The 7783-nt window shown below is 40.1% G+C and overlaps 1 non-coding gene and 1 pseudogene across 1 annotated transcript; one reads left to right on the top strand and one right to left on the bottom strand.

The window, feature by feature from the left end:
- Positions 1-1902: 1902 nt before the first annotated feature.
- Positions 1903-2009, bottom strand: LOC119620749 (U6 spliceosomal RNA). The gene has a single exon (XR_005237301.1). It is a non-coding gene; the product is annotated as a U6 spliceosomal RNA (small nuclear RNA).
- A 487-nt stretch (positions 2010-2496) lies between these two features.
- Positions 2497-3979, top strand: LOC103221330 (transmembrane protein 183A-like; annotated as a pseudogene).
- Positions 3980-7783: the final 3804 nt, after the last annotated feature.

The following is a 7783-nucleotide window of genomic DNA, read 5'->3' as shown; positions in this document are numbered from 1 at the left end:
CATTGCCCAGGCTGGAGTGCAGTGGCACAATCTTGACTCACTGCAACCTCCATCTCCTGGGCTCAAGCCATCCTCCCACCTCAGTCTCCCGAGTAGCTGGGACTACAGGTGCATACCACCATTTTGTAGTGCAAAAATGCCCAGCTATTTTTTGAGGTTTTCTTTTAGAGAGATGGGGTTCACCATGTTGCCCAGGCTGGTATCGAGCTCCTAGCCTCAAGTAATCCGCCCACTTTGGCCTCCCAAAGTGTTGAGATTACAGGTGTGAGCCACCGTACCTGGTCTAATGATTTATTACATTAAATTTATTCTGTGCGTTGGGGTTTGGCCGGGTGGTTCTGCTGGCTTTGCTTGGGTCTCTTATTCAACAATAATCAGTTGAGAGCTTGGTTAGGGCTGGAATGTCCAAGATGGCTTCTCACTGTCCAGAGCCTCTCTCCAGGTGACCTTTCATGATTTAGTAATTTAGTCTGAGCTTTTTACGTGGCAACAACTAGATCTTGAGAAGACAGATCCAATGTTCAAGCACTTATTCAGCCACTACTTGTATCATGCTTGCTATTGTCCCATAGGACAAAGCAAATCAGATGGCCAGGCCCACAGTCAATGTGGGAGAGGGTATAACACTGGAAGGTGTTATTAATTGGGGACCACCATTAATTGGGTCTACCACAGCTGACTTGATCAGGTTTTTGTGAAGATGAAGGTAACACATGTAAATTGACTGCCACATGGTAGATTCTCAATAAATATTAGCTATTAAGACGTACCTTCAAAATCATTTCCCAAGACCTATAGATAATAGTCATATTTTACTAACATATGTGTAGGAGAAGAAAATGAACATGCTTTTTTATTTCTTTATTGTATTTTCCAGCAGAAGTAGAGCTATAATTCCTTTTCCTTTGCACTCAATTGTACTGCCTAATAGATGTTCTATGATTATATAAAATTTGGTGAATAAGTAATCCAATACTCCTGTTTTTGAAAAGTAAAAATTCCCTTTTAATGTTCTCATGAAAATGGCCTTGAAACCAAAGTTTAAAATCTGAACACAGATTTTTTTCCAATAATTTTCCCAAACGTAAAATTTGTATTTGCCGATTTTTAAAATTTCTAACCTAAGTCTATTACTTATTTCTAACTGTAATTCTGCTACAATTTATTGGCTAGTTAATTTTCTTCTACATAAGTCACATCAAGTATGTATACCAACAAAGAATACTATTCGGGAGAGAGTTCTGTTACTATTTTTTAAGGTAAGATTGCTTAGACATTTGGTATTTTTCTCCTTGCATTGTACAAGTTCTGTAGATTCTGTTTGGATTCTGGCCCCAAATCTTAAGCCAACTTGTTCCGAGAAGTCATTTCTTTGGGGTCCTTAATCCCTATGCTGTCCATAAATATTATGATTGGCAAAATGTTACCTCTTTGTTGAGCCTCTGTTTCCCTGCCATTGTGGTTCTACCTGACCTTCTGTATCCTGTATGTGTTTCTGCCTAGGTGTGGCCTTGGGAAGGATAATTTAGTTTCTTTCCTTTGACAAGAAGAGTAACTTCTTCTTCGGGATCCAAACACAAAGTGCTCCATTCATTGGCAGAAGCTGGATTGTCATAACATGTCTTGTGTAACACTTCTAAATACCTTCTCTTATCACAGCAGTGCAAAGTTGCACCTGTTCCGCCACATTGCATGCAGTGTTGTCTGGGTAACAACAGTAGAAGGACACAGAACAAAATGGGAACAAATCAGCTTGGAGTCTCAGAGTTGACTTTTCCCTTTCTTTCTGAATTTTTGGTGCCATTTCCACAAAACTCATGATTTACTTTATTCCTATTAATCATATACTTTCCTTTCTTCACTTTACTTGTAGAAATACATTACAATATTATTTTCTTTTTAAAAAATATGGAATGCTTCACAAATTTGTGTGTCATCCTTGCGCAGGGACCATGCTAATCTTCTCTGTGTCATTCCAACTTTAGTATGTGTGGTGCTGAAGCGAGCACTACAATATTAGTTTTAAATTGAAAAATCATTGACTATGAAGATGTATGTTTTCCCTTTGTCTCAGAGTCACACAGTCCTCATATCCATTTATGCATTTTCCTGAAGTGGAAGGACATTGATTAATTTTTCACCATATTGTTATATAAAAATACATGGAATCATATCAGTCAGGATAATCTCCATTATGCTTCAGTGACAACCAGCCCTGAATTTCAGTGATGCAATAAGGTTTATTTCTTACTCATGCTACCTCCCAGTGTGGGTTCACCAAGGAGCCAAGGTCATCCAGGTCTCTTGGGCCCCAGGCTGGCAGAAGCTCCATCTCAATTCACACTGTCATCATCATACAGGCACGAAATAGGGAAATGTGCAAATTGTGCACTGGGTCCTAAAGTTTTGAGCCAGAAGTGACATGTCACTTTATTCATATTTCATTGGCCAAAGTAAGTCCCATGGCCCAGCATAATTTTAAAAGGAAAGAAGAGTCCAAACCTGTTATGTTTCCAAAGGGAGATGAACTGGAATATGTGTAAACAGCCCCAATGACCACGGTAGCACCTTAGAAAGAATTAATCTCGGGTGTGGGATGGCCGCGGAGCCGGGTGGAGCTGACCTGCGGCTCCCGTGACCGGCTCTCTGGCCAGAGACACGGCCCGGGGAACCGGCCTGCTAGGCAGGCCTCGCCCCAATACGGTCGCGGTGCCCAAGAGAGGAAAGCGACTCAAGTTCCGGGCCCACGAAGCCTGCTCCGGCCGAGTGACCGGATTACGCCAAGTCGGATCCGGCTGTCATGAGGTCTAGACGAGTCAAGAAAACTGTAACCAACGCTGTTCAGCAGGAAGTAAAATCTCTTTGTGACTTGGAAGCCTCTCAGGTTCCTGCAGAGGAAGCTCTTTCTGGGGCTGGTGAGCCCTGTGACATCATCGACAGCAGTGATGAGATGGATGCCCAGGAGGAAAGCATCCACGAGAGAACTGTCTCCAGAGAAAAGAAAAGCAAGAGGCACAAAGAAGAAGTGGACGGGGCTGGAGGAGAAGAGTATCCCATGGATATTTGGCTGTTGCTGGCCTCCTATATCCGTCCTGAGGACATTGTGAATTTTTCCCTGATTTGTAAGAATGCCTGGACTGTCACTTGCACTGCTACTTTTTGGACCAGGTTGTACCGAAGGCACTCCCGCTGGACGCTTCCCTGCCTTTGCGTCTGTGACCAGAGTCAATGGAGAAGCTGCACTGTCTCCGGGCTTGTGTGATCCGATCTCTGTACCATATGTATGAGCCATTTGCTGCTCGAATCTCCAAGAATCCAGCCATTCCAGAAAGCACCCCCAGCGCATTAAAGAATTCCAAATGCTTACTTTTCTGATGCAGAAAGATTGTTGGGAACAGACAGGAACCAATGTGGGAATTCAACTTCAAGTTCAAAAAACAGTCCCCTAGGTTAAAGAGCAAGTGTACAGGAGGATTGCAGCCTCCCGTTCAGTACGAAGATGTTCATACCAATCCAGACCAGCACTACTGCCTACTGCAGGTCACCGCCCTCAGTTTCATCTGTATTCTGATTGTCACGGGGATGATATTTACTCTTTACCATCAGTGTGAGCACGGACATGTGGCATCATCGAGTGAGACTGGTGTTCCAAGATTCCACTGTCTATGGTGGTTGGAAACTGCACAGTGAGCAGGGTGTGCAAGTCATCCTGGACCCAGTGCACAGCGTTCGGCTCTTTGACTGGTGGCATCCTCACTACCCATTCTCCCTGAGAGCATACTTACTGCTGCCCATCCCTTGGGGCAGCCCTGACTCTAGTCCATTAGCAATCAGATTCCAATTTGGACAGGGCGGCTGGATTGTATGTCTGGTTAGTAATGTACATGCTCTTCAGGTTCCAGGGCTCCTGTTAGGGAAGGGAGAAATGTTGAATCAAGAGGAAGAACACCTACTATGATTTATAAACATATTTTAATGTAAAAATTTGCATTTAAAAAGAGTGGCCCTGTTTTCTGTGTTAAAGTCCCATTTGGTGCTATTGAGTTCATTCTTTATTCTTTCATCGCAGTGAAAATTGTTGATCTTGCTCTAGGGAAAAATTAAACTCTTTGAATCTCCAAACAAGGAAGTTTCAGCATTCCCTTATGGATCAGAGGAAACTTAGAGGCCTGAAATTGTTGCTTCCAGTTTAGCTGCCCCTCAAATTCAAGTGAATATTTTCCCTTCTCCCTTTACCCTTCTCCAGAAATAAAGCAGGTGATAGGGTTTTCAGAATCTTAAAAAACAAAAAGAAAGAAAGAAAGAAAGAAAGAAAGAATTAATCTCACCAGAAATACAAGTAATTAAAAATATGGAAAGAAAGAAAGAAAGAAAGAAAGAAAGAAAGAAAGAAAGAAAGAAAGAAAGAAAGAAAGAAAGAAAGAAAGAAAGAAAGAAAGAAAGAAAGAAAGAAAGAAAGAAAGAAAGAAAGAAAGAAAGAAAGAAAGAAAGAAAGAAAGAAAGAAAGAAAGAAAGAAAGAAAGAAAACAATAGTGCTGCCAAGTAACAGTGCTATGGTCACTCTCTTGCATTGATTATGAAATATTTCTGAAAAGCAATTTAGAAATATATATTCATCAAGGGCCTCAAACATTATCCATAAACTTTGGACCTTATTTACACTTTCAGAATTTACCTTCATAAGAATAAAAATTATAAATATCTAAATGTCTAATAAAGAGAAATTGGTAAATCTACTACTGTAGCACACATGATGTAATATTATATAGCCACCAAATATCATAGTTTTGAATAATTTAAAATGGTAAAATGCTCAGGATGTAACATTAGGTGAAAACTATCAGGATATAATTGTGTTTTCAATGTTAACTTATTAAAGAACCTTAGTAGTAGTTATCTCTGGCAGCTGGGATTAAAGTTTTTATTTTCCATTTTTATACCTTTCACACATTCTAAAATAAACATACACATTTTTGTTTTGTTTTGTTTTGTTTTTTGAGACGGAGTCTCGCTCTGTTGCCCAGACTGTAGTGCAGTGGCATGATCTCCACTCACTGCAAGCTCCGCCGCCTCCCAGGTTCACGCCATTCTCCTGCCTCAGCCTCCCTAGAAGCTGGGACTACAGGCGCCCACCACCACGCCCGGCTAATTTTTTTGTATTTTTAGTAGAGACGGGGTTTCACTGTGTTCACCAGGATGGTCTCGACCTCCTGACCTCGTGATCCACCCGCTTTGGCCTCCCAAAGGGCTGGGATTACAGGCGTGAGCCACCGGCGCCTGGCCAACATACACATTTTAAAAGAAAAATATAACAGCTTAAAAAATACTCAACACTTCTGTTTTATAGCTTTATTGAAGTACTATTTACATACCTTGACATTCATCCATTTAAAGTGTACAGTTAGATGAGTTTTAGCAAATTTATACAGTTATATAACCATTACCACAATTAAAATTTGGAATACTTTCAACATCCCCAAAAAGTTCCTTCATTCCCTTTTGTAGTTCATTCCTGCTCACACCCCAGCCCTTCAATCTGTTTTCTATTGCTGCATAATTTTGCTTTTGTTAAAGATTTTATATGAATGGAACTGTATGCATATTTTATATCTGTCTCCTTTCACTTAGCATGATGTTTTTGAGATGAATTCATGTTGTTACACATATCAGTAGTTCATTCCTTTTATTACTGAGTAGTGTTCTATTGTATTGAAACACAATATTTTGTTTATCCATTTAACAGCTGATGGACATTGGGTTGTTTCCAGACTTTGGCTATTATGAATAATGATGCTATAAATATTTGCATACAAATCTTTGTGTGGATATATATTTTTATTTCCCTTGGATAGATATCTAGGAATGGAATTGCTGAGTCATATGGAAAGTGTAAGTTTAATTTTTTAAGAAACTGCCAACCTGTTTCCAACATGGCCATACCATTTTACATTCCCACCAGCAATGTAAGAGAGTTCCCGTTTCCCTAGATTCTTGCCAATACTTGGTACTGGTAGTCTTTTTAATTTTAGCCATTTTGGTAGGTTGAAAAATATCTAGCACTTGGATATTTCCCTCATAGGCATTTAGCTGGCAGTACCATTGTAAGCTCTATTCACATGGTAGCTGAAAGCTGGGATCTTGAGTTTCCATGCTTGCACGCCTCCAGCATCCTAATCGAAAGTAAGGGAAGTCTTCATCAACAACCAAAGGTTCAACTCTTTGTTATTATAGACTTAGGCCAAGTAGATTTCTTATGGTAACACAACATATGCAATTCAACCCACATACAAACTGACCAGACTTTTGTGTTTCTTGAAAATGTGTGTGTTAGGGTATCGCAGGGCAGGGGGAATGGGGATAGGATTATGTTGTGAACTTTTCTCTTTTGCATGAAAGCTAATTAAGGAACAGGCATGCCACTGAGTGTTTCTTTTCCTTTTTATTTTTTTTCTTTAGTTTGACAGGACAAAGTGTGGGCTGGATATATAATTTGAATATATATAATTATTTCTTGATAACTATAAGGACAAGAAGCAAGTGCTGCGGGACTCATGGAATCCTTTGGTATGGGATGTGCCTGGAGAAATGGTGTACTCATGTGTAAGAAAGGTAAAGGAGAAAAATCCCAAGAGAAACTCTGTACCATAAGGTTTCTCTTCCGTGTGTGGGGAGTCAGACAGTGTCATTAAGGACACTGTACTAGAATAAAAATTGTCTGGGTTCCAATTTAAATCTTTCGTTCATCAGTTGTGTGACCTCAGATGATTCATTTAATATCTCTGGCTTCCTCATCTGTAAAATGGGTGTAATAATATCTGACCTACTTACTGCATGGCAATCTTGGATCCAAACAGCACTACAGAACCATTTTTATAGAGCACTTTGCCTTATTTGTACACAGTACATTTGTACTTTTTATTTCATCTTTTATCCTATGCAATCACCAAATAACCCAGTGAGGTAGCAAAGCATAGTTATTATCTCCATGGTACAGATGACTAAACTGTGGCTCAGAGGCTTTGGAATCACAAAAGAAAGACTTCTAGTTCCCTGGTCAACAGGGTATTATTTTGTGCTATAGTTCTTATAGGTTATGTTACATGCTGTGCTATAATTTTTAATGTTGTAAATAGAATTGGGCCACACATTTGTTTACGTATTGTCTATACCTGCTTTTGTGTGACAAGGGTAGAGCTGAGTCATAGCAACAGAAACCACATGGCGTGCGATGCCCAAAATATGTACTCACTGGCTCTTTAAGAAAATGTTTGCTAGCCTCTGCTTTAAGTGCCTTTTACAGTGTGTATTAACTCATTCAATCCTCCTAACAATCCTACGAGGCTGGTTATATTAGGCATTAAGGGAAACTGAGGCATAGAAAGGTAGAGTAACTAGATCAAAGTAAAACAGTGAGTAAATGGAGGAGCTGAAGTTTGAACACAGGTAGTCTGGATCCAAACCCAATGCCCTTAATCCCTTTCATTACTGGCTTCTGTGATTCCTATTGGGCTGCATCTCATTTGGTCGACATTCACTGAACAACTGTTAGTGGTTGCTAACACCATTCTAGGGACTGGGGCTAGTATAGAACACGCTCTTATGGAGCTAACATTCCAGTGGAGGAAATAAAACTATCATCAAGTAACCAAATAAATGAGCAAGATTGTTTCAGAGAATGAAGTCTGTGGGGGAAAAGAATAGGTTAGAGTGATCAGAGACAGAGAACTAGGTGGATAAAGGGGGCAGGAGAGAAGTTGCTAGAAACCGCTGTGTACATTGAACA

The sequence above is a fragment of the Chlorocebus sabaeus genome, chromosome 15 (assembly GCF_047675955.1).
Source record: "Chlorocebus sabaeus isolate Y175 chromosome 15, mChlSab1.0.hap1, whole genome shotgun sequence".
In the NCBI taxonomy this organism is placed as follows: domain Eukaryota; kingdom Metazoa; phylum Chordata; class Mammalia; order Primates; family Cercopithecidae; genus Chlorocebus; species Chlorocebus sabaeus.
The sequence above is the reverse complement of the archived record's forward strand: the minus strand, read 5'-3'. Positions and strand labels throughout refer to the sequence as shown.